Source organism: Dasypus novemcinctus, chromosome 3 (assembly GCF_030445035.2).
Source record: "Dasypus novemcinctus isolate mDasNov1 chromosome 3, mDasNov1.1.hap2, whole genome shotgun sequence".
Lineage (NCBI taxonomy): Eukaryota > Metazoa > Chordata > Mammalia > Cingulata > Dasypodidae > Dasypus > Dasypus novemcinctus.
In genome coordinates this window covers 176,838,312-176,865,545 of record NC_080675.1, presented here as the reverse complement: position 1 = coordinate 176,865,545, position 27,234 = coordinate 176,838,312, and positions in this window count along the sequence as shown.

Below are 27,234 nucleotides of genomic sequence, written 5' to 3'. Positions count from 1 at the left end.
CCGTTCCCGAGCCCACGGCAGAGCCATTATGGCCTTCCTGCATGTCGGCGCCTGTTAGCAGCGCTCGCTCCGAGGCCGGACTCGGTCTGTTTTATAGACACTGCTCTTTTTATTGCGGCCAGACAGAATCATTTAAGGTCGTTTCCCTCGATGCGGTTTCAGTTTCCACTAAGTCATGGAAATGGTGGAATATGCACGATACTTTGTACAGACCACACTGGCTCCGGATTTTGAGCCTGTGCAGTGACACTGTGGCTGGGGAGTGGGAATGCTGGTTTCAGCAAGATTGATTGGCAGAGCGATGTATTCAGAAGGGCTACCTCTTTCACGTACACACTGAGGAAAGAAACGGGAGGCAGGCGGTTCTCTGACTCAACTTATCCGCAGACACTGAACTTCCATTTGAATTAATGTTTCAGATTAATTATGGTTAATACCACTAAAAAATCTTCCTTCCACCGTAACCCTATTTATTTTAAATTTACATTTTAAATATCTAACTGCCAGATACGTGCTATGATTTGCAACATTTATTTGACTTCAGGAACAGATTATGCTGTGTGCATTCCATTACTTGAGTGTCATTCGGATATAACAAATACAAGAGGAAAAAGTGATAGGGAAGTTAATCATTTGTAAAAATAACATATTTGTGCACAGATCTCAGAGTAAGAACAGCTTACCCCTATTTTTAATTTTCTAGAAACATAAAGTCATTTGTTTCTGAAGTTTTCCAAGGAGAGTTTTCACAGGCAGATTTCCCCCCTAATATGTGTTCAAAGAGGGCACACGGCTTAGACTGAGCCATCCCTGAAAATGTTGCCTTAATCAAAATTCGATTTGTAAACCACATCTTAGGCCATTGGTGGTTTGTCTTGCAGAAAGGCTGGGAAGCTCGGCAGCCTCGAGTAAGACCCCCCGATGCCCCCGATATTGGACTGTGAAGGAGGAAGACTGTACCATAGGGTCGAGCCAGATGCCGTGGCCCTTGGGTTGGACCTGGGGAGGCTCAGGTAAACCCAGACAAGGCTGAGAAGAACCTGCAAGTTGATGCCGACGTGGGGTAAGACGGACCCTCTTCCAGGGAAGGCAGCACGGAGGAGCAGCCAGGCATTCGTGTCCCGGGTCCAGAGCCACGTCCTCACAGGCTATTGTGACCTTAATTGTGCATCTAGTCAGAAGAGGCAGCACCTGGTCTTTCCTGACAGTCTTTTCCTTCCAGAACTTTCCCTGTGTGCAGTAGAGACTCCCTTCTGGAATCGGACTACATAGCACATCCCCTAGAATATTCTTACCCAGAGCCACACCCCACCTCGCCATTGATGTGGGAAAAGTGTAGTTAAAAGCTAGGACAAATTCCAACCCAGACTCGGTATTTCTTTAGAAAGGCGGCCACCAACACAACTTTTCCCAGAAGTTACATCAATCGTGACCTTCACCAGCCTCACTGAGAAAAATCCGCTCTGGTTGCTGTCAGCCCCAGGAAGAGCCTGCTTTCGGGCGCCCAACTTGGCGAGGAGGCATTTCCAACTTTGATTGGGTTTCACGTCATACTGCCTAAACCCCTGCACGCAGAGGGGCCGGGGACCCCCAGGGCGCAGGTGACGGCTCCGTCTGCCACCGTCGGGTCCCAGCGCAGCACGCCCCTCCCCGGGGTCTTGAGACCCGAGCCCGCCGCCGGCCGGGGCTGCCGCACCCCGAGCGCGCTGCGGCCCCGCCGAGGAAGCCCCGGGCTGTCCCCTGCGGGCGCGCGGCTGGACCTCCAGCCCCCGGGCGAGCCCCGCGCGCCGTGCCGCAGAGGGGCGTCCCGCCCCGGCCCCGCGCGGGTCCCCCCGCGGCCGCCGCGCTCGGCGGATCTCGGCGAGCACGAGCTCCGCCCGCGCCCGGGGACCCCCGCGGCGCCCTCGCCGCGCCCCCGACCCCGCGCCCCCGCCCGGCAGGCGCCGCGGGGTCGGTCCCGGGAAGACCCCCGCAGCCCTTACCTGGCGGGCCCGGGCCGTGCGCCCGGGGGTCCCCGGCTCGGGCGGCTGGGAGCCTGCGGCGGCCGCGGGGCCCTCGCTGCGGCGACTCCCGGAGCGGGGGGCGCGGGGCGCGGGGGGCGCTGCCCGGGCCGGGCGGGCGGGCAGCGGCCGGGCTGCGGCTGAGTCAGCGCCCCGGCGACGGGCGAGCCGGGCCGGCCGCCTGGAGGGGGCTCTGAGCCGAGCGGCGGCCGCCCTGGCATTTAAAGGCGAGGCGGCTGGATGCGGTTCAAGCGGAAACGCGGGGAGAAACTTCAGCCCCCGGGCCAGCAGCCACCGCAGGCGCCCCAGCCGGGCGATTCCAGGGCGCCCTTCAGAAGCTTTCCCTCCGGGGACCTTTCCCTGCAAAAAACCCAGCGCTCTCCAAGCACGCCCCTGCATTATGCATACTAGAGAGCAGAGACATGCCCCTGAAAGCCGCGAGCAGAGCCAGGAGGCCTGCCACCTCCGGGTTCAGAGCGGGTGTCAGCGCCTGGTCAATGCAGTTAGACAAGGGAAGGAAATGAAACGCCTGGAGAGTGGAGTTACGTCCCTCTCCAGGGCCCAAGGATGCCCTGTGACAGCAGAGGGAAAATGAGAGCCATTTGCAGCGGATGTGATGGTCTAGCTGGAAAACCCAAGTGGTGCAACTGAAGATTAATTGAAATAGTAAGTGTTTTCTAATAAACTGGCAGGTGACACAATAAGCAGGCCAAATCAGCTGTGTCCCTATGTACTTACTAGCCAGTTGGCAAACAGAACGAAAAATCCCATTCTCACTAATAGCCAGACCAGAAATAAAGAGTAATATATGCTCACCAGAGAAAGCGTTCTAGTATTTGTGAACAAAACAAACAAAACAGAAAACTTCTGTTCTCTACTGGGGGACTCTAGAAGACTTAAAATCTCTTATGATACAAAATCGTAAGATAAACATTGTGACCCCATCACGTCCTTCTTATCTGTAAACTCAAGACACTCTCTCTCAAATTCCCAGTAGGATTTTCTTTTGAATTTGGCAATGATTCTAGGTCTCATCTGGAGGAATAGAGACCAGCCGAGAATATGCTAATAAAGAAGTGCTTAAGGGACACCAGCCTGCCGGATGTTATCATAAAGGTAGGCGCGCGTGAGTGAGTGAATAACTAAAACACAGCCCTGACTGCGTAGTCAAGGAAAGGTTTCCATGGGGTAGTGCATTGTATTCATCACAACAGCCAACATGGCAGCCATTTTCAGATAGGGAAACTGAGGCTCTGGAAGGATAAGCGCCTTGCCCAATGTCACACAGCTAGAAAAGGGGCTTTGGGGTTCTGGGGCAGACATTCTGCCCAAGTGCCTCCCTCACACCGTGTGGCTGGGCACCACTCATTAAACAGTGGGATACTGGCCTGGAGATGACAATTCATGGAGCAGCCAGAGAGCCCCGGATTAGGCTAAAGTACATAAGGAAATGGGCAAGAAAGGTGGTACTTCAGAGTGATAGGAAAGATGGATTTTAAGTAAACAGTATTAGAGTAACTAGACTGTCATTTTGGGGAGATGGGGAACTCCTTTTCTACCTTGCTTCACAGACCAAAATAAATTTCAGATCAAATAGTAAATATGAAAACTCAAAGCCCAAAAATAATTTGATGAAAACACAGGTGGATACTTGTTATCAAACATGGGGGTTGCAAATGCCTTTCTAAAGATATTACGAAAGCTGGAAACCAAAAAGACAAAGACAAATAGATATGATTACCGAAAATTTGCAAATGACACCCTAATAAGTATTCACTATATATTTGAAAGGATTGCAAAATAACAAAAATACAATATGGCTACTTAAATTTGAGTTTCAGATAAACAACGAATACTTTTAAAAATAAAAGTAAGTCCCATTTGCTTTTTATCTGAAATTCAAAGTGAACCAGGGAAGTGGACTTGGCCCACTGGTTAGGGCGTCCGTCTACCACATGGGAGGTCCGCGGTTCAAACCCCAGGCCTCCTTGACCCGTGTGGAGCTGGCCCATGCGCAATGCTGATGCACACAAGGAGTGCGCTGCCACTCAGGGGTCCCCCGTGTAGGGGAGCCCCAAGCACAAGGAGTGCGCCCCATAAGGAGAGCCGCCCAGCATGAAAGAAAGTGCAACCTGCCCAGGAATGGCGTGGCACACACGAAGAGCTGACACAGCAAGATGACGCAACAAAAAGAGACACAGATTCCCGTGCCGCTGACAACAACAGAAGCGGACGAAGAAGAAGAGGCACCAAATAGATACAGAGAACAGACAACCGGGTGGGGGGGAAGGAGAGAGAAATAAATAAATCTTTAAAACAACAACAATAACAACAAAGTGAATTAGAAGTCCTGTGTTTTGTCTGGCAACACAAACATGAGTAACCTTTTAATATAGATAAGTCATAATGAATTTTCACAATTGTTTAAAAAATGAGGAAAAACCCAATAGAACAATGAATAAAAGAGACAAGCAGGCAAACCACAAAAGAAGAATTACGATTGTCCAATAACCAGGACAAAATAAACATCTTTCCTAGCAATGAAATAAATGCACATAAAAAATGCCTGGGAGTTGCAATATTTTAAAATATTGACAAAATTCAGTGCCAGTGAAGGATTTGAGGAAACAGGAATTTCTTCTCACTGTTTTTTTCCCCCAAAGCAAAAGAAGGTTTATTTTGGAACATAGAGAAAGCACAATCCAAATAAAAAATTACTTAAAGAAATAAGATTTTTCCCTCCCTCACCCCTCTTTTCCCACTTGGTGGACCCAGGCTTGGTTTAATTTAATTTGTGGGGAAGTGGACTTGGCTCAGTGGTTAGGGCGTCTGTCTACCACATGGGAGGTCTGTGGTTCAAACCCCGAGCCTCCTTGACCCGTGTGGAGCTGGCCCACGTGTAGTGCTGATGCGCACAAGGAGTGCCCTGCCATGCAGAGGTGTCCCCGTGTAGGGGAGACCCATGTGCAAGGAGTGCGCCCCATAAGGAAAGCCACCCAGCACGAAAGAAAGTGCAGCCTGGCCAGGAATGGCGCTGCACACACGGAGAGCTGACACAACAAGATGATGCAACAAAAAGAGACACAGATTCCCGTGCCGCTGATAAGGATAAAAGCGGTCACAGAAGAACACACAGCGAATGGACAGAGAGAAGACAACTGGGGGGGGGGGGGTGGGAGAGAAATAAATAAAAAATAAATCTTTGAAAAAAATTTTTAAATTTGTGGTTACCTCAGAGTACACCTAACAGCTTAAAGTATAAATCACAGCCGACACAGGTGCTCTGAACACATTAGTTCTTTCAGGAGGCATGGTGCAGGAAGTCTGATAGAGCCACAGCCTGCTACAGAATGTTCCTTCAGGGTGGGCCCAGTTGAGTAAGGTCAGTTAAGTCTTCATCTTTAAAGCAGATCAGAACCCAGATGGTGGACTTTCTGCAGGATTTCTGATAGGAATTCCGTAGAGCTGGCGTCAAGTTTCAGGCCATCACTTAAGCGCCGTTACCTTCTTATCCAGAAGATGTCATCCACGTGAAGTCCAAAATGGTGTAGCAAACCCGAGAAGTCAACCCTCAGGAAGAAGCAGTATTTCCAACTTTATACCTGTGTGGCAGCTTTCTCACTGTTCTCGAGAATGTAAATTAGCACAATATTTCTAGAAGTTAGTTTGGGAATAAATATCAAATTGAATGCTTTTTTATGCATGTCAAGAAACCAAGTAAAAGCATTTTTAAGGATTTATCTAAGGAGGTAATTTGACAAGTAGACAAAATGCCCATGCAATTTCTTTATTCTTTGTAGAAGTTATTTATAATAGCGAAAAATTGGAAAAAAACGTCTATGTTGACTCGAAGGCTTCTCTCCCCACTTCCTGTCTCGGCTGCCCACTGCTCATCTGCTTGATTCTTCTCTTTCATTCTGCACTGGTTTCCCCTTCAGCCCATGAAAACATGACAGGCTCCCAAGTTTTAATGGTTTCAGTTACCTAAACAGACTAGCCTTCTTGAGCTTTAATTTGAAAATTTCCAGATGGGGGCTTCATTAATGGACGTGGGCGCATGCCCAGGGCAGGTCATCAGGCAGGAGAGGCTGGGTTATGCCATGGTAACCAACAAGCCCCGAGTCTCGGAGTCTTCCAATGTGGGGAGCTTCTCCCTCGTGTTGTACACCCATCCTGGATATGTGTGGCTCGTCTCCATGTTGGGAAGCCGCCTTGGGGATCCCAGCTGAAGAAGCAGCTTCAGTCTCGAGCTCCTCTGGTCTCATGGCAAAGGGAAAGAGAGGACACTGTTCCATGCGCTGCTTTTAAAGCCATTGCCAAAGCAAGTCACATGGCCGAGTCTAATGCCAGCGCAGCAAGGAAGTCTACTGCATCCCCACAGCAACAGGACAGCCCAAACGCAGCCTCCTGCATCCGGTCAACCATGGCCAGGGCAGGGGTCCTAGCACACCACAGCCACCATGCTCTGGTATGTTTCCATCCAGAAAAAAAGGGGGGTGGCATCGGGCAAACAGCCACAAACTCTACCAGAGCCACCACTGAGTCAGGACTCGGTGAAGCTGCAAGTGGGCTACGTGGTTGCCAGGGGCAGGTGCACTGGAAAGAACACTGGTCTGAGAGTGGGTAGCCCTGGGTTCGAGTTCTTGCACTGCAACTCATGAGATCTACCTCCATGGCTGAATCTCGGCACTTACCTTCCCTGGAGCTCATCCTCCCAGTTAGGAAATAGAGAACAGGATTGCAGGATTGTTGTCGAGCTCACCTGCAAACCAACTGGCAGTGTGCCATGGAGGGGACTCAATACTTACTGTTAACAAGACGGTGGCCACAGGAATTGCTGAGGGCAGGGAGAGGGAGGAAGAGGTGTGTGTGATAATGGGGCATTTTTTGGGACTTGGAGTTGTCCTGAATGATATTGCAGGGACAGATGTAAGACATTGTATACCCTGCCATAAACCCCTGGGTGTACTGGGGGGGAGTGTAAACTACAATGAAAACCATTATCCATGTGGTGCAGTAGTGCTCCAAAATGTATTCACCAAATGCAATGGATGTCCCACAATGATGAAAGGGGTTGTTGATGTGGGAGGAGTGGGAGTAGAGGTGGGGTATGGGATACATGGGAACAACTTATATTTTTTAATGGAACTTTTTCACGATCTATCTATCTTTAAAAAAAAAAAAAAGACAATAAAAAAATTTTCTTAAAAAAAGACATCATGGAAAGTAGGCCCTGTGAGCAAATCTGAGCAATTCCTAATGAAGGGGGGTGTCTGATTTCTGAGGCTGTAACTACACTTCCTCTCTCCCACCCAAAGTTTAACCACGGTGGCCACCTTCACCTTCACGAAATCACTGAAGACTCACTGATTCACACTTGGTTTGGGTGGGGGTTTGAGCGCCTGTGCCAGCTCACGTGGGGTGCTTCCCTTCCATGGAAGGGGCAAAAACCCTCGGGAGCTTCCAACCTGCCTCTGGACCCTGCCAGTTCGCTCGGCCCTGCCTGGAGGTGTCACCACTAGCATCAACTTGTATCCCAGAGATGCCATCACAGGCCCAGAAACAGGACCCATGGACACCCAGCACCTGTGCAGGAGCCAATACTTTCTATGCAGCAGGTGCGGCATCTGTGACCACTGTGTCACCAAGTAGCCACATCCTTCTGGCTTCCCTGACTGAGCCCCTCATCCTGCTGGGGCCAGGGGATCTCTTATGTCAATGGTAGGAGTCCCAGGAGCCACCAGAGGAGAAGTTCCCGGGCCTGTGACTCTAGCCAGGTTGGTGGCCCCTGCAGTGTGTCTTCTGCCTTTAGGGATCCAGCAAGAGGTGGGGGGCAGTAGTGGGCTGACTGCCAAGTGTTTGGGGAGTTTGCGAGAGGTTTCCAAACTGGTGGCTTGAATCAGCCTAGTGGGAGTGTTGACACCACGGAAATTGGCAGATGCCACCAACCAGACCGTCTCCCCCCATTAGATTCCTAACAGTTAGTCACCACACAGTGGGTTGGCTTAAACGATGCGCAGTAATTGGCTCTTGGCTTTGAGGCTAGGAGAGTCCGACAGCAAGGTCGAGCTCTTGACTTTGAGGCTAGGAGAGGCCAACAGCAAGGCCAAGCTCTTAGCTTTGAGGCTAGGAGAGGCCAACAGCAAGGTCAAGCTCTTGGCTTTGAGGCTAGGGGAGCCCAACAGCAAGGCGGTGCTCTTGGCTTTGAGGCTAGGAGAGCCCAACAGCAAGGCAGTGCTCTTGGCTTTGAGGCTAGGAGAGCCCAACAGCAAGGCGGTGCTCTTGGCTTTGAGGCTAGGAGAGGCCAATAGCAAGGCCACGCTCTTGGCTTTGAGGCTAGGAGAGGCCGGCAGCAAGGCTGTGCTCTCTCCCTGTGACTGTGGCGTCCTGGGCCTGGCTGCCGGCGACCCTTGTTTTCCTGCCTGGCAACGCTCAGGGAAGCACCTTTCTCTCCTGGTTCCACTGACTTCCAGCTCCCTGGGGCTTCTCCCTCTTTGTCCACTTTCCTGTGCTTCCCAGGACTTCGGCCCTGTTGGGTGAAGGCTCACCCTCGCTCATGCTGGGCACCGCTGACTAGTCACGTCCTCAGAGGGCCTGTTTACTAATGGGCTCGCCCCCGAGGACCAGGGCTTGGGGCCCCATGGTGTCTTTGTGGGGGATGCGCTTTGCTTCCCAGCAGCCCCCTCCTCCACCCCGTAGCCAGCTGCCGAACATGGTCCAGCTCAGCCCTGTGGGATGCCCATGGCCTGGAGGGCGTCGGGGACTTTAGCTCAGGCACGGGGACGTTAGCTCAGGCACAGGGCCGGGGAGCCGTGCAGGACAGTCTCCGAGGTGCCTTCCAGGCCCGCCATTCCACAATAGCCCTGGGGTGGGAGCAAGGCAGGCCAGGGGGTGGCACACCTGGAGCAGCAAGGTCCACTCTGCTTAAAATGTGGAGTTGTCTTCGGCCCCCTCTCTCTTACCATCCACTTACAACTACCAGTAAATTAAATCGTCTCAACCTACAAGATGCATTCTAAAGGCAGCCACATCCCCTGCCGCCAATTCCACCAACATATCCAGGCCACCGTCCCCTCTCCCTGGACCACCGTGAGTGCTCCTGCTTGGAGCTAACCCCTAATTCTCCCTCACCCCCTGCAGTCTCCCAACAGCGGCCAGAGCTACCCTTTAAAGTGTATCAGGAGCCACGGCTTTGCTCAGCAGCCCCCGATGGTTTTCCATTTGGCTTAGAGGAAGCTCCGAGGTGGTCTGGGGACTCAGCCCCTGGCTGACCCTTCACTGGCCTCCCCTGCTCCCTCGTGCTCAGGGCAGTGAGCTCTTCCCCGGGCCGCCCAGCCCACCTGGCCTCGCTCCTCCTGCCAGGACGGCTCTGCCCGGGGGCTCTGCAGGCCCTGCTCCCCGCCCTTCTCTGTCGGGCGTAGGGGAAGCCCAAGCTCATTCTACAGGAAGGAGCCACGCTTGGCACCCTGCGGCTCTCTTCCCTTGCTGCTTTATACCCTGCTCCTGGCATATTACATTCCTCCTAGTATTTTTTTTTTTTAAGATTTATCTATTTATTTATTCCCCTCCCCACCATTGTCATTCTCTGTGTGTTCTTCTGTGTCTGCTTTTATTCTCATTAGGGGGCTCTGGGAACAGATCCTGGGACCTTATGGAGTGGGAGAGAGGAGATCATTCTCTTGCACCACCTCAGCTCCCTGGTCTGCTGCATCTCTTATTGTCTCTCCTCTTATTGTCTCTTTTTGTTGCATCATCTTGCCATGCCAGCTCTCCGCGGGGGCCAGCACTCTGCATAGGTCAGCACACCGCACGGGCCAGCTCGCCTTCACCAGGAGACCCCGGGAATCGAACCCTGGACCTCCCATATGGTAGACGGGAGCCCAATTGCTTGAGCCTCATCTGCTTGAGCCACACCCGTTTCCCTTTCCTAATACATTTTCTGTGGTCTGTGTCCATCCCCGAGGACGCGAGCTCCATGAGGCAGGGTTTGTGCTCTCTTCTGCGTCATCAGTGACTGGCCCAGGGTGGTTGGACGCTCAGATGGGACCCTATGGTGGGAGGTGCCCGGTGGTCTCAAGAGGACCGGCGGGCTTGGGACCCCCGGTAGAGGGTCTGCCCGTGACCAGCCGCTCTGGGCTTCTGTCCTGATGCACCGTGTGCAGCCCAGAGCAGTGCCTGTTGGCTCCCAGACCCTGGGAGAGGAGACTCGGGACCCTCTGCCAGACCCCAGGGCCGGTGCGGGAACAGCTCGGGAAGGACACGGTGAGCAGCGTTCTGGGGTTCTGTGCAGGACTTTGGGCACCCCCTGGCTTGCTCCTGTCGCTCTTTCTCCATGGAGCAGGGCCTGGGAGCGCCAAGCCTCCGGTCAGCTCTAGCATTCCCTGCTCAGCCCTGGAGGGGCTGCGGAGGCTGCTTTTGAGGGGGGGCTCTGGGAAGCCCCCGCTGCAGGCTGTGGCCGGCCTGGCAGGGCCAGCTGCCTCTGCTCCCGGCTCCTGCCCTGCCTGCGGGCACGGCCACTGGCCACTTGACCTCTCCCTCCCTGGCCCCGGAGCCTCCAAGGTGATTCCCACCCCCAGGAAGCCAGAGAGGCCGAGGAAAGCAGGTTTTGGTGACAGCCTAGCCCTCCTCTTTGCATTCTGGGGAGGCCTGGCCTTAAAGAAGAGGCTCCTGCCAGCCCGACCCACCTTCCGTCCACCAAGCCCTCCCCACACGTCTTCCCTGCTTCTCCCGACCACTTCACGGGCAGAGCAGAGCAGGCAGCACATCGCAGTGCCAAGCCCAGAGAGGTCAGGGAGCTGGCTCAGGGCAGCTGGAACTAGAACCCAAGACTCCACAGTCCCTGCTTCTGCCGCGTCGAATCAGCTCGCCGCACAACGTCACATTGCCCAACTCCTGAGGCTGCCATGTGCGGCCAGGGGACCTCCGGCTGTTGGGTCTAGGGACCCTGGGTTCAGCCAAGCCAAGAACTGAGGGGCGCTGAGCTGTAAGGGAGAGACATGAGGGCCCCACTGGCCCTGGTCCCCCAGGGTCTGCTGTGGAGGGAAGGGCACAGAGGCAGCAAAAGGGGGCGCAGGCAGGCAGCGCTCAGCTGAGCCTCGTGCCTGTGGGCTCCTGGCCGGGCGTGCTGCCCTTCCGGGGCCGGCTGTAATGATTTCCCTGGGGCAGCAAAGCAAAGCATGGGAAAATGCAAGAGACAAAGGCCGGCCGAAGAGCAGAGCGGTTGCTGCTGTCCTCCTCGGCCTGCTTTCAAAGAGGGAGAGCTCTTACCTGGCCAGGCAGACCTCCGGGGCTGCACTAGCTGAGCAGAGGGCAAGCAGAGGAGAGCTGCCCAAGAAAGAGAGAAAGAGGCAGCCAGAGGACATTGGGGAGAGAAATGGACGCAGAGGAGGAGACCAAGCATGGTGGGGGAGGCAGCTAGGCAAGGTGGTTTTGGAAGTGGAGCAAGAGGAGAGCAAGAGGAGGACTCTGGAAAGGGGAGTAGGGAGGGGGGAGAGAGAGGAAAAGGAGGAGAGAGAGGGAGAGAGAGGAAGAGGGGGGAGAGAGAGGAAGAGGGGGGAGAGGGAGAGGAAGAGGGAGAGAAGAAGAGGAAAGAGGAAGAGGAAAAGGGGGAGAGGAAGAAGGGGATGGGGGAGAGGAAGAGGAGAGAGAGGAGGAGAGAGGAAGAGGGAGAGAAGAGGAAAGAGGAAGGGGAGAGAGGATGGGGAGAGAGGGAGGGAAGAGAAGGCCCAGGGGCTGACCGGTGGCTAGAAGACGGTGTGTTTGAGACCAGCCTTGGCAGTGTGCAATGTGGCCCCCTCTCATTTCCTGGGAAGACCCGGTTGCCTTGAAGGTGCTGGGAGCCTGCCTTGGGAGGGTCTTTTTTTGGTTCCTGAGCAGGTCTCAGGGGCGTGTGCTCTGCAAACCCTCCAGGTGATTCTGTTTGCACTGGTGTTTGAGAACCCTGACTTAGAACCAAAGCAGGGGAGGCCGCAAGAGGGCCGGTGTGCTCTGTGGTGCCCGCAGCCCACAGTTAGAAGGTCTAACACAGCACAGGAGGGAAGGCCTACCCTTCCTTCCCTCCTTCCCTCCTTTTCCTTCCTTCCTTCCTTCCTTCCCTCCTTCCTTCCTTCCTTCCTTCCTTCCTTCCTTCCTTCCTTCCCTCCTTCCTTCCTTCCTTCCTTCCTTCCTTCCCTCCTTCCTTCCTTCCTTCCTTCCTTCCTTCCTTCCTTCCTTCCTTCCTTCCTTCCTTCCTTCCTTCCTTCTTTCCTTCCTTCCTTCTTTCCTTCCTTCCCTCCTTCCTTCCCTCCTTCCTTCCCTCCTTCCTTCCCTCCTTCCCTCCTTCCCTCCTTCCCTCCTTCCTTCCTTCCTTCCTTCCCTTATGTTACATTCAAAAAGTATGAGGTCCCCACATTCCCTCCACCCCCCTCACCCCACTCCTCCCATAACCACAACCTTCTCCATCATCATGGGACACTCACTGCACTTGGTGAATACATCTCTGAGCACTGCTGCACCTCATGGTCAATGGTCCACATTATAGTTTACACTCTCCCCCAGTCTACCCAGTGGGCCATGGGAGGACATACAATGTCCAGCATCTGTCCCTGCAGCACCACCCAGGACAACTCCAAGTCCTGAAAATGTCCCACATCATATCTCTTCCCTCTCCCTACCCTCAGCAGCTACCGTGGCCACTCTCTCCACATCAATGCTACAATTTCTTCCATTACCAGTCACAATAGTTCCATAGTAGAATATCAGTAAGTCCACTCTCATCCATACACTATTCCTCCATCCTGTGGGCCCTGGGATGGTGATGTCCACTCCACCTCTGTATCGAGAGGGGCCTTAGAGTCCACCTGGATGATGGATGTGATTCCTTGGGAGGGTCTTAACTGCCCCTGAGGGTCTTAACATGCCTGTGGTGGGTGTGGGACCAGAGCAGAGGCAGTGGTGGCTCGAGAGCTGGACAGGCTTCTGGCAGCTCGACCCATACCAGAGAGACAGGCTGGGGTCACCACGGGCCGCCGAGGCAGGCAGGCCTGGTGCAAACTAGGGCTCCGGCACCCACTCGCCCCGCAGGTTGGGTGCGTTGGTCAGCGCCTCTGAGCCCGGCTCCCTCACCTGCAGAGGACGATGGCACTTGTGTCCCCGTCTTGGCTGGGAGTGAGGCTTCAGTGAGGCAATGCGTGTCCAGGACCGGGTGCCGAGCTTGGCGGGTGGTGAGTGCTCGATGCCCAGCGCCAGTAGACGGAGAGAGTCAAGAACCGCTCGAGTGGCGCTCAGGAAGATCGTGGAGCAACTTTGGAAAAACACAGAAGGACGCGGCTTTATTTAGACAAGCAGACGGAGAATGGAAGAGAAAAATAAGAAGGAAAACGGAACGAGGCGATTGGCGAGGGGGCCGGGCTCGTGGGGGCTTCCCCCGTTTATGCCGCGCAGGTGTTTGACTATCTGCTGGGCAGTGACTACGCAGCGGCACCAGCTGCCTCGGGAGGGGTGGCGCGCGCCCTGGACGCCGAGCCACAGGCAGCGACGGGCTCCTGGCATGTGGGAGGGTCGCAGGGTCGCCCACCCCAGCTCCTTGCAAAAAGCTGGGCCCGTTTCCCTGCAGCCGGGAAGTAGAGCAGGAGTGGAACCGAAGGAAAGGAACCTGTCATTAGGAAAAATATGAGCGAGCCAAGTTTATAAACTTTGCTTAGTGTGACTTTGTTTTTGTATTTTTTATTGTTTTATTTTTTTCTCCTTAATTTCTTTTAAACGTTATGTTCAAAAAATATGAGGTCCCCATATACCCCCCACCCCCCCACCCCACTCCTCCCACATCACCTCTTCCATCATCCTGGCACATTCACTGCACCTGGTGAATACGTTTTGGAGCACTGCTGCCCCACATGGACTGTGGTCCACATTGTAGTCTACACTCTCCCCCAGTCCACCCAGTGGGCCACGGCAGGACACACAGTGTCCAGCATCCGTCCCTGCAGTGTGGCTTTGAAACTAGCCGCGGTCCTGCAGAATCCAGTGACTCCCCTGCCTGCTGCAAGGTTTTAAGTTGACGTAACGGATTCATGGCATTCAGCCGGTCATAGGACACTTGCCTGCTCAGATGGAGAAACAGAGCCTGGGAGTGGGCGGCGAGCTGGCGGATCCCGGGGGCAGCTGGTGGACCTCATCCAGGACATCCAGGAGCTCTGCTTGGCTGCCCGCCTGGCCCAGCAGAGGAAGCGCTTCGTCGTCATTCTCCAGGGGTGGGGGCGTTGTCAGGGGTGGCCTGGCATGAGCTTGGGGACCCTGCCTTGTGCATGGCTGGACTGTGCTTGGAATACAGCGTAGCTCAGGAAATACTTGTTGAATTAATGAATGAGTGAGGGGTGAGGCAAGGAGGTGGCCCCTGTGCCCGGGAAGATGGGGCCCCTCCCTGCTCTGGCCGGAGCCGCGAGGAGCCAGTCTGCTGTTTACTCCGAATGTGAAATGCTCGAGAGAGGGCGAGAGGGAGAGCGGGGCCGGGCATTAGGCTGCTGCATGGAATGAGCCGTGTCCTGGGGAAGCGAGCAGTGGTTCTCGGCTCCCTAATGCCAGAGGAACTCTCTGCCATGGCAAACTGAGGCTGAGGCTCGCCTCGGAGCTCTTTCCCTTCAAGTGTCCTCTTCTGTAAGGCCCAGATTCAAGTTCAGCCAACCTGGGTGGATCTAGGTAGGAAACGTGAGCAGGTTCTTCTGCTTAACCGAGGTAAAATTCACGTAACACAAAGCTCGCCATTATAAGACTTTGACGTACACAAAATGCAGTGGCTTTCTGTTCATCCACCATGGTGGGTGGCCATAAGCACTATCTAATTCCAGAACATTTTGTCACCCCCAGAGAAGCCCCATGTGTAGTAAACCCACTAACCTGCTTCCCATCTGGATGGATTTGACTACTCAGGAAATTTCACATAGATGGCGTCTTACAGTGTGGCCTTTTGTGCCTGGCTCCTTTCTCTGAACGTCATGCTTTTGAGGTTCGTTGATGTTGCATGTGGCCATACTCCACTCCTTTTCAGGGCCGAGCAGGATTTCACGGTCTGTCTATACCACATTTGTTTATCCATTCCTCCTTGATGGACATCGAGTCGCTTCTACTTTTCAGCTATTGTGAATAATGCATTGGCGTGCACTTTTTCACGTGAGTGTATGTCTTCAAGTTCTTGGGGACACACCGAGGACTAGGATTGCTGGGTCCCGTGGTCATTTCACATTTAACTTTCTGAGACATGAGCAGGCTTTTAGGGAGCATCGAAACCCTGTGACCGGCGGCATCTTCCAGATAAACGCAGCCGCTCTCCACCCGACACCCCCTTCCCTTCTGCCATCCAGGCCCCCACTTGGACATTGCACACCCGTGTCTCTGGTCTCGGGGTCTCCCAGGGCCACTCGCGGGCTGCTCTTCCCACAGCCTGACCTCAGCCGTCTCTGGAAACCCAGAGTGAGGTCCGCAGCCTCCACCACCCCAGGGATCTGTGGCTGGGTCAGAAATGCACATTCAGAGGCCCGTCCCAGATGCACTGAGCCTGCACCTCTGGGGGTCGGGGTCCAGGTGGCTTGGACACCCTCTGTCCGTGGGACGCGGTCCCTGGGGCGGAGGCTGCCGCCCACGCCTTCCACCCACAGGAGGTGGCCGCATGTGTGTTCTTAGTGTCCCCATTCCCAGGAGACGGCTGGGCCTGCTGAAGCCACGGGCCCTGCAGAGCTGGCCGTCCGTGGACTCTTCTTCCTTCCTGCATCTGCGCTTGCTCCTCCTCCGTCTGTCTCCTGTGGCTTCTCTGGGGTGGGACCAGTACCGTGGCACAAGATGATGGTCCTGGACTGGGCTGGGGGGACAGAAGGAGGCTTCCAGATATGTTTTGGGGTAGAGACAACTGGATTTGGTCTTGGGGTTAGAGACAACTGGATTTGGTCTTGGGGGTAGAGACGACTGGATTTGGTGTTGCACTGGATTTTGAGGCCTATCAAGGACATGCAGTCGGGAATGGAGGGGATCATATGCTGAGAAGCAGATTTGGGGGCCACGGATCATGAGTTCAGACTTGATGTGTCAAGTTTGAGATATCGGTGGGATATTCAAGTAGCAATTTTACAAGAGGCAGTTAGAGACACAGGGATAGAGCTCGGGAGAGAAGGAAGAGCTGGGGGTGGTGGGGCCCTTGAAGCCAAGCACATGATGAGATTGCCTGGGAGAGAGCAGAGAGCAAGGGGCACGGGCAGAGGGCTGGGCCCAGAGACACCTGTGTTTAAACATCGGGCAGAGGAAGATGAACAGGTGAGGAGAGGAGCATGGGTGAGAGGGAGCCGCGGGAGAACAGGGGAAGGCTGCGTCCGGGAGGGTGAGGGACTCCGCAGAATTCAAGGGCCAGGAGGACCGGAAAGCACCCTGGGCTCCACAGGGTCAAGTGCACAATTGCAGCGAGTGAATGGAGGTCGCAAGAAGGCACCTCGATCGAGAAACTCCCGTCAGACAGCTCTTAAGAATGAAGAAGTCGGGGAGAAGGGAGGTCTGGGAAAGGTGATTTCCGTCGTTCGTTTTACTTCATTGTTGTTACGTTTGTTTTTTCAGCTGGGAGCGACTTGAGCATTTGGAGCTGTATGTGCCCCAGAAAACCATGTGCCTCAGCTTCACCCATTCCCGTGATGTGAACTCATTGCACGTAGGACCTTTTCTTGAGGTCACTTCAGATACGGTGTGGCCCACCTCAGTCACTCTTAATCCAATTACTGGGGTCCTTTATGAATGAAACTTGGGGGATGGGGGGAGGACAGCCAGAGGCTGGACATAACAAACCCAGAGGAGAAGTGAGAGCCCTGGAGATGCCGCTGTGTGCCTTGCCGTGTGACAAGTGGAGGCCCAGGGGTCACCGGCAGCCAGCCCCAGAACACCAGTCTTTGAGGGAGAAAGCATCGCCTTGATTTGGATTTTCTCTTGGCCTCAAAATCGTGGGCCATTAAGTTCAGTTGTTTAAGCCAGCCCATTGCACGGTATTTGCTTGAGCAGCCTAGGACCCTGAAACAGATGCTGACGGCGTGGAGCCAGCCCAGAGGGAATCAGGAGATGGAGCGGGAGGGACGGCTGATGAGTCTAGAACCTTGAGGAGGTGGGGGCGGGGTCCGGGGTACACGAGAAAGGGCTGGGAAGGGCTGTCCTCTCCTGGACGGAGGGGGCCCCCTCCTCTCTTAGAGCAGGGCGGGAGGATGCAGCACAGGCTCGGGTAAAGGCTTGTGGATGAGGCCGCAGGGTGCCGAGGGACCGCCCATCTGGTGGCTTCTAGCTCCTGCATGGAGACTGAGGGAGGGAGGCAGAGGAGAGGTCGGAGGTTGGAGATGGTGGAGAAAGAGTGAAATGTTTACTTCTGAGAAGTGAAGGAGAGAGAGGCAAATGTCTAGTGGCATCAGCTTTCCTGGTTGTTTGTCTCCAGGATTTCTCAGCTGCTGGCATGAAGGCACCAAGACAACCAGAGATGCACATCTCCACGTTGAGGTTTGACGAAGAGGGTGCAAGAGGACAGAGAAGCAATGGAGCTGGGAGTGCTGACCAGGGACCGTCACAGATCTGGCCTCCAGGCCGGACAGGGAGGTAAGGGGAGAGCAGAGGGGCTTGTGGCTAAGGACGGTGGAGCCAGGGGGCTGGAGCTCCTGGTGGGTAGAAGAGTGGTTGCAGAAGGACAGGCAGTGTGAACTGTGGGGGAAAGGGGTGCTGGGGCAGAGAGGGAGACGCTTGGCACAGGCTCTTGGAGCTGGTACCGTTGGTTGCAATTTCCATCAAGATCCACAAGGCGACCTTGGGTGCAGGGACCTGGGCAGGGAAGGAGAAGGTGCTGGGAGATGAGCTGAGGGCTGGGCGGCCACGGCGTGGGTGCGGGGCCCACAGAGAAGCTGAACTTAGGGAAAGTGATGTCCAGATGTGAAAGCCTCCCATAATGAAGGGGTGACCGGAGGGTGCAGATCATTTTAACAGATCGAAGCAGGTGGTGAGCTCAAGTCCCCAGAGAGCAGCTATTTCTGCAAGGGGAGCCGTGACGCTCCGGACCCAGAAGGCAGCAAACTTCCCTGCTGGCCTGGGCTTGTGCAGTGGTCAGGGACAGGCTCCAGGGCCAGGGTGGCAGGGGAGGGTGCGTGCTCGAGAAGACCAGCTTCCAGGGACCCCGAGAGGCCGAGGTCTGCTGGGTTCACTGCAGCGGGAGGAGGAAGCAGGCGGCGGTGCCAGTGGAGCTGGACACGCCTTCCTCCCCCACCCTCTTCCCAGCAAGCTGGCTAGGGGACTAAAAGAACCCCCATCCTGGAGACCGTGCTGTCGGCTGCATGCATTTTCCAAACCTTGTGTCTGTCTAGCTGTCCAGACAGCTCACTGCAGGGTGAGCGCCGGCTCTGAGCTGGACGCTCGGGCCAAATCCTGCTCTGGTCTACCCGCTTCACGTCCGTCATTCCTCACACTTCTGGGGCCTTGCGGGGCTCTGGTCAGGATTACATGAGCGGAGAAGTGTAAAGAGGCATTATGGGGTGTCCCCCACGTAGGGGAGCCCCACACACAAGGAGTGCACCCCGCAAGGAGAGCCGCCCAGTGCGAACAAAGGGCAGCCCGCCCAGGAGTGGCACCGCGCACATGGAGAGCTGATGCAGCAAGATGATGCAACAAAAAGAGACACAGATTCCTGGTGCTGCTGACAAGAATATAAGCGGACACAGAAGAACACACAGCAAATGGACACAGAGAGCAGACAATGGGGGGGGAGAGAGAAATAAAAAATAAATCTTAAAAAAAACAAACAAAAAACCTGCCCTCGGGGTAGCAACCACCAGTGAAGTCGGCTATGATGGCTGTTGTTATAAAGAGACAAGCACGGCTCAGGAGACAGAATTCATCGCTGAAGTGTTACTGGGTTTAATACCACCCGCCCCCCCCCCTCCCCGTGTCATTTCCGGTGAGGGTCTGAGCTCGGAGCTCCCACATGTGCCAGCTCGTCTGAGTGAGTGGCTTCCCGGTGGTTATGGGGACAGGACGTTCCAGGCAGAAGGAAGAGCCAGATGGTCAGGCAGGAGCCTGTGCTTCTCGTCGGGCGGGGGCTCGTGACCAGATTTCAGGGGGTCTGTGAGCTTGAATTGGAACAAGCCAAAATGTCTTTATGTTCTCTGACCTCTAACAGGAATCCAGCATCCTTCAGCGCGCAGTAACTAAATCACAGCAGTGTTTCTTCCACCCGACCGGCAAAGAGGTCTGTGGAACAGGAAAGGTTCAGAGCCCCTGTCGTAGAGCGAGTGATGGGGAAAGGAGATGCGGGCAGGGAGGGAAGGGGCCTGGGGAACAGGGGCCCGGCCACATAGGGGCTGTGGCTTTCCCCAGAGTGAGAAGGGGCCCTTGAGGGCTCCGAGCAGAGGGTCTGGTCGGCCTGACTCGGGTTTACCAGAACCTCCGCGGCGGCTGCGCTGGGAGGAGAGGGCAGGGCGGGGAGCCCCCGCGCGGCTGATGTCATCCCCTGCCGTGTGCTGGGGACACGGAACACGGGGCCACAGCATTCGTGATGGATGGGGGATAGGTACGCGAGAAGGGGGGTCAAAGATGACCCTGAAGGTCTTGAGCTGAGCAGCTGAGAGGAGGGAGGCGGCCGGTGGCGCGGGTTCAGGGGGCAGGGCCCTGAGTGTGGACGTGCAGGGGGAGGCGGGGAGCAGGCAGCGGGTGGGACCCCACCGTGCTGTGCAGGGGCCAGTGCCAGCGCTGCTGGCATGCACACAGGGTCACACACCTGGATGAGCCCAGCCTACCCCCATTTTTCTTTCCTGGGTCTCAGAACAAAGAATAAAATGATGGCAGGAAGAAGAATTTTGTGCCTTAGTGTGGCACTGAACAGCTGACGAGTTCCTAGCCGCGAATAGCCCTCCTGCAGCCGACACGGAGGCCGATGCCCCGTCTCGCGGCAGGAAAAGCAGGCTTTGGAGTCAGCGGGGCAGGAGCCCGGCACTGCCCGGCACGTCGGGGGCCGAGCGGCGCCTCGGGCCTGCCTCCCGGGGCTCCCGCGGGGCGCCGGCTCGCCCCTCTCCTTGCCTGCTTGTCTTGCAGGGCCTGTTCCTCTTGACCCTCCCACCAAGCCCTCTTCCCCAGTCTGTGGCATGTGGAGAAGGCTCCCGTGTCCCCCGCCTCACGGGTGTCCCATTTGCTGCTTTCCGAGTCTTCCGGAGCCTGCTTTCTCCTGCCTCCGTGTTTCCCACGATGTGCACGTGTCACCAGGCATGTCTAGCAGTCACGACGCTCTGGTGAGAGGCCCAGGGAGATGCAAATGCACGCAGCATTGGTCTTGGGACCCGAGGCTGCTCCAGGACTCACCGGCTGCCTGGTGGCCTTGGAGCACCCTTTCCCAGCCTCAACTTCCCCATTTGTAAAGCGGGGTGGAAGTTACGTCCTGTCCTGCTTGCGTCTTGGGCTACTGCGAGGGAAACGTGTTCTGGAAATCAGCAGGTGCAGAAGTGGTGCTGGCACCCCTCCCGCAGCCCAGCCCTGGACGGCTTGTCACCTATCAGGTGTCCCTGCGCGCTCTACCTGAGACAGATGCCCCTGGTTTGTCAGAGCTGGCATTCTCGGCAGCCATGCTTAGTGCAATGAGAGAACTGGCCGGCGGCTCTGGGGTGCCATAACAACCCTAAACGGAAGGCATCACGCTCTCCTCCACGCCCCCTCCGAGGCGCCCTCTCAAGCCCCGTTTGTAAGGTGAACACCCCAAGTCGGGCAGGCCCAGCCCCCCTGACCCCCCAGGGGCAGGCGATTCATCTGGTATAACCTCCCATCCCCTCCTGTCCTCCCCCTGCTCTCACTTCCTTGTTACGCCGTCCCTGTGGCCAGGCCCCCTGTATTCAGTCTCGCCCCCTCCAATCCACCCTCCCATCAGCCCCGGAGCCTCCTAGAACGCAGACTCTGCCAGGGCGGCCTCTGCCTAAGACCTGGCCGCTGAAGGCTCTCATTATCCTGAAGACAAAACCCGAGCCTCCAGGTGCCTCACCGCCACGCTAACACGCTCCCTCGCCTCAGTGGAGAGCTTCTCCAAACCCCCTGCTGAGTCACACCTCCCTGCCCCTCTCCCAGCAGGTCCCTCTGCCTGGAACTATCTTTCCTTGTTCTCTCCACCAGGAAAACTCCTATTCATCCTCCAAAACCCTTTTAAGGAGTCAGCCCTGGGAAGCCCCCATGCTCTCCATGCTTTCTCTTGTAAAGGCGTCCTGTGCACACCCAAGCTGCAGCTGAGAGCCTGGTGCCCAGGAAGGCTTGCGGCCCACCTCTCCTAGCAGACTGCAGTGCCTGCCTCGGGGCCCTCGGGCTGCATTAACCCTCTGCGTGCAGAACCTTCTTTCTCGAAGTCACTGTTGACTTGAGCCGGCTCTCTGCTCCCTAGAGCTCTCACCCCCTGACCCCGCACGGCCTCCCCTCTGCCTCAGGTCTGCAGCCGCCCCATCGTCACTGGTAGGATTCAGGGTACCCTCGGCAGCCGTCAGAGCAGCCTCCCACACTGACCCCTGGATACCGTCCTCACCTCGTTTCTCCCCACCAGACACCCACATTCCCTCAACGTCCGCGGCTTGCCCCAGTCCTAAAGCCCGAGGGCCTTTTCTGGCAGTTCAGTCCCTGCCACAGTAAGTGGCCTTCTGCCCCTGGGCACCAGCCTGCAGCTGGGCCCCCTGTTCCTCGGCAGCATCTCCTGGTGCCCCGATGCCCTTCCCGGTCTCCTCCCCAAGACACGCCAGGCTCCCCTTGCATTTCTTCCCACTTCCAGGGGGAGGCGCTGCCTGCCAGTGGACCCCGCCCCGCTGCCTGGGCCCTCCCGCGGGACCCATCTCCTGCGCTCTAGCCTCCCTTTCACATCCCTACAGAAGCAGATGGTGTCCCCAGATGTCCCCAAATCTAACGAGCACTTTTCTTTTTACGTATGCAGGCATTTTTACTCCCGGCAACCTCGAGACCAATTCCCACACCCGTGCTCTTCCCGTTGCTCCCATGCTGTGCCTCGCCTCTTTCTTTGGCTCCTTGGTTGGCATCTCTGCTCCTTCGAGGCTGCTCCTCCCCAGCCTCTTCTTGCTGGGTCGGCACACCCTCCCCCGGGCATCTCGTCCATCCCCAAGGCTCCGAGGGCCTCCTCTGGGCAGGCAGTTCCCAGCCCTCCAGCTCCAGCCTCCTCCGGGTCCCGCACTTGGAAGCACGTGTCCGACCACCTTCATGCCGTCCCCTGGGGTGACCCGTGAGCACTCCGGCTCAGGGTGTCGAAGGGCATCCTCTTCCCTGCTCCTGCTCGCCCTAGAAACGTGGGGTGATCCATCGGACCTCTGTGCTCTCCCTCCAATCCCCGCCATCCCCTTTGCCACCCGCCATACCCTCTGGCCTAGGACGCTGCGCCGACCTCCTAACTGCTTCCTTCTTCGCAGCTTGGCGCCTCCCTGACCCCATTTTTCATTGTGTAGCTTGAGGGATCTTTTATTGTTATTATTATTTTTTTCTTTATTTTCTTTTAAATGTTACATTCAAAAAATATGAGGTCCCCATATACCCCCCACCCCCTCACCCCACCCCTCCCACATCAACAACCTCTTCCATCCTCGCGGCACATCCGCTGCACCTGGCAAATGCATTCTTAAAAACACAAATAGATAGTGTCCGTCCCCTACTTAAAACCCCTTACACGCCGGCGTCATGCACAGGGTAACGTGAAATCATTAATAGAGCCAAAGGCTAAGATCTTCCTGAAATCCACACTAACTTCTTCTTTGCCCAAAACGTACTTTGGGTCCTTCTGTAATGGAGTAACAGGGAGGGACTTTCAAGACGCGAAGACGCAGACCAGTCTAAGGGGGTGTCTTCCTCGCACTTGGCCGGGGCAACAGGTCCACGTTCCCCTGCCTGGTTCAGCCCCCCTGCTGGCGAAATGCTTTATTTTAGAAGCGTGAACAGTTTTGTGCACTTCCGTTTTGTTTTCTGAGGGGTTTGCCAGAGGGCTTCGCCCACAGCGGGACAGCTGGCTCCAAGGTTGTAACTCCTTCAGGTCTCCCCGAGGCACGAAGGGGCGATTCGCGGTACTCAGGTGTGCTTGCGCAGTGCTTGCGGTGGGCTGTGCTAACAAGAGAAAACCAGCGGCGGCTCTGCACAGAAGGGATTCCCACAGGAACTTTGTGAACATTCCACGTTTCATTTGTCATTATAAATGAAATGTGTCTTTCTAGGAAGGATATACCCAGATCTTTCTGTCCCCTACCTAAATTCAGTAACTCAATTTGCTAATCTCTGGTTTCTCGAGAGACAGAGAAATATGAACAGCACGGTGTGTTGGGGGTCAGAGGCCTTCGGGCAGCTCCTCGGAGTCCAGGCCTTTCCAGGGTCTCTGCACTGCCGCCCCTCTCCTCTTCGCACTCTGACCTTCCTTCAGCCTCGTGGGAGCCGTGACTGCCTTCCGGGCGGCATGTACTGAACCTGCCTGTTGCCCACTGTAGCAGTTTGAGGGTATTCATGAATTCCAAAGAGAGACACAAAGTTTATAAACTGGTCTGTTCCTCTGGGCGTGATCCCCTTTGATTGTATTAGATTCAGCTGAGATGGCCTCGCCTAAAATTTTTTTAGGTGTGTTCTTCTGTGTCCGCCTGTATTCTTTGTCAGTGGCACCAGAATCCGTGTCTCTCTTTGTTGTGTCATCTTGCTGTGTCAGCTCTCTGTGTGTGCGGCACCACTCCTGGGCAGGCTGCACTTTCTTTGGCACTGGGCAGCTCTCCTTACGGGGCACACTCCTTGCACGTGGGGCTCCCCTACGCGGGGACACCCCTGCTTGGCACGGCACTCCTTGCGCGCATCAGCACTGCACATGGGCCAGCTCCACACGGGTCAAGGAGGCCCGGGGTTTGAACCGTGGGCCTCCCATGTGGTAGGTGGATGCCCTATCCATTGGGCCAAGTCCGCTTCCCCTTTGGCTAAATTATGTCAAGATTAGGGCTTTAATTCCACCATGTCATCAAGATGTGCAAGGTTGAGTCCCAAGCCCCTTGGTAGGCTACATAAATGGACACTCGATCAAGAACACTCGGAAGTAGACACACAAGAGACGTAGATACACAGAAAAAGACATGGCAGAGGAGAGAACTTGGTTTTCCTCCTTTTTTTTTTAAAGATTTATTTTTATTTATTTCTCTCCCCTCCCCCTCCCCCCCGTTGTCTGCTCTCTGTGTCCATTTGCTGTGTGTTCTTCTTCTGTCTGCTTGCATTCTTGTCAGCGGCACCCGTATTCTGTGTCTTGTTCTGTTGCATCGTCTTGCTGCATCAGCTCTCCGTGTGTGTGGCGCCACTCCTGGGCAGGCTGCACTTTTTTCTGCACTGGACGGCTGTCCTTACGGGGTGCACTCCTTGTGCGTGGGGCTTCCCTATGCTAGAGATACTCCTGCGTGGCACGGCACTCCCTGTGTGTATCAGCACTGCCTGTGGACCAGCTCACCACGTGGGTCAGGAGGCCTTGAATTTGAACCCTGGACCTCCCATGTGGTAAGCGGATGCTCTATCAGTTGAGCCAAGTCCGTCGAGAACTTGGTTTTGACACTGGAACCCGGGGGAGAGTTGAGCCATTTGCCTGATGGTCTACAGCTGACCTTGTGAAGAGAACAGAGCAGCTGAGCTCGGAAAGATACAGCCCTGGGAAGAGACATGAGCCCTGAGCCTGCCTACAGCTGAGATTGGGAGAAGCTGGGACCATGGAGCCTTAAGAAGGAAGAGGAAGAGGAAGGCTGAACCCTCATAGACATCACCTGCCATCTTGTGTCAACACGTGGCAACAGACTTTGGGTAAGAAAGTACCTCTTAGGGCACCTTGAGTTGGACTCTTAGGACCTGGTCACTGTAAGCTTCTACCCCAAATAAATACTCTTTATAAAAGCCAGCAGAGCTCTGGTACTTCACATCAGCACCCCTTTGACTGACTAACATACCTGCCAACTCCTCTTAGCCCCCGGGTCTTAGCTGAATTACATTCTCCAGTCACAAAAGACAACATCTTGTATGATTCCATTTATATGAAATAGCCAATCTATAGAATACAGGCAGAAAATAGATTCATGTTTGCCTAAGTCTGGGGCAAGTGGAGGAAATGAGCAGTGACTGCTAATGGGCTTCTTCTTGGGGTAAAGAAATGTTCTGAAGTTAGATAGTGGGGATGGTTACACAACTCTGAATCTACTAAAGATATATGAAAGGCCACTGAGTATCCCTGAAAGGGATGGACATTGTGGTATGTGAATTATCTTGCACTAAAGCCTCTGTATAAGGAAGCAGTGAGTAGGATGGTCTGGGTGGGACCCTGTGAGATGAGGCTGAGATGAGGCTGAGACGAGGCTGGAGCCACCTCACAAGAGCGCATCTCTGGGGGGGCCTTGGAGCATATTGAATATGGGGACATCACCAGGATGCACGTGGTCAGGATTCGTAGGGTGGGTGTGGGGGGGAGAGACGGGGGCCACTGTTGCAGTGCCTGGGGGCCAAGTGGCATCTGCGTTCAAGGAACTGAGCAGACGGGCTGCAGCTCTGTCCTCCGTGTGCCAGCGGGAATGGGTGCCCAGGCGGCCCCTTGGCCTTTGACGTCCTGGAGAAGAGCCTTTGTTTCTCCAGCCCCCTCTCCTGGTCAATACCATCTGGGTGGCGGCCTGGCTCACCTTGTGAAGGATTCCAGCCCGCTGTCCTAAGGGGAACTGGCCCCGGGCACCAGCTGGCTGGTCTGGCACCACCTCTGGCCCCAGCTGGGCCATCCGATTCTCTCTTCTGGGAACCAGGGACACAGAGTCACAGGTTGAGTCTTGTCCATGGAGGGGCCTAGGGCACCCCCTGGGCTGCTGGTGCCAAGGTGTCCAACCCGCCCTGGCCCCTGCCCTTCCTGAACCCGGATGCTGGGCTATTCCAGGGGGCTGGCAGGGGACCCCGTCCCAGATCCTGGCCTCGGGCAGGGTCCCCAGAGCCGAGGGGTCCCTGCTTCTCTCCCAGCTGGAGGGCATGACTGGGGAGGGCTCGGCCAGCCTGCTCCAGGAGTGTGCAGGAGGGACGGCTCCGGCTGCTCCATAGCCCAGCCCCGGGCACACAGGCACCCACCCAGACCCCCACAGGCTGGGCTGCTGCTGGTGGGGGGAACACAGGTACGGCCTCCCTCGGGGCCCCCACCCTGGCCTCCCCGCATGGATCGCACCTGCCATCCCAGGACCCTGGCGGGCCCCTTCCCTCTGAGAGCCACTAATCATGCCCCAGGGGACTTGCTGGAGTGCAGGGAGAGGAGAGGCCCTCCGGGGAGGGAGAAACAAACCGCGGGAAAGCTTAGTGTGCTCTAAAGAAAACTGCCTGGTGGTGCATGAAGAGTTAAAATTCTCAGTGAGCAAAACCTATCAGGTGTCAAAAGTGACCTTATTCAGCCCCTTAGGGTGTGAAAGGTTCTCAGAGGCTTTTTGAGCCTTCCTTTCCTTTCCAGGCCCCAGATCCTGCAGCCGGTCTGGTAAGAGCTGATCTGGAGAACTTGAGCAATTGGACACAACAGGACACAGTGTGGGGGGGCGTGGGGGTGGGGGAGCAGGGCTGTGGGCACCGAGCTCCAAACAGGACTTTGGACACGATCTCCAAGTGAGGTGTGTACACTGAGGCGTTGTTTTGGGATGTGTTTGCAGACAGTGTTTATTCATTAAATGTAAACTTTCAAAACATACTGTAATTTTCGTTCCGGCACTTTCTGACTTTTTTCTTATACCTGCAGCCTAAAAATGGAGCAATTGGTCTGAACCCTTCTCAACCATGAGAGGCCCTGGAAGATTATATTCATCAGTCATCCGATATTTAAATATTCCTATAACACCCACTGGGTACAACTATGAATAGGAAATAGAGACTATGCAAATTAGACATTTCCGTCATTTCTCAATAATTTCTTGCCCATATGGGTCCTGCTGTTTCAAGTTTCAACCAAACGGTACAACTTGTCCCTGGCCCCAGCTCTGCCCTTTCTCTGGGCCCTGCAGCAGCCTGGGAGAAGGGAAAAGTCAAGGAGGCTCTAGGTCTCCACGAGCAGGGGCCAGCCCCGGTGGGAGCCGCCTGCCCCAGACCCCCGAGCCCACCCAACTGGGGCCAGGATTCCCCTTGTTTTGGGCAGTGAGAGAAGTAAGCAGCATGGTCCCACCTTAACTCATCATTTGAGGCCATTGTGCAAGTGTCACCTGATGATGGACCAGCAGCCACACGGCGC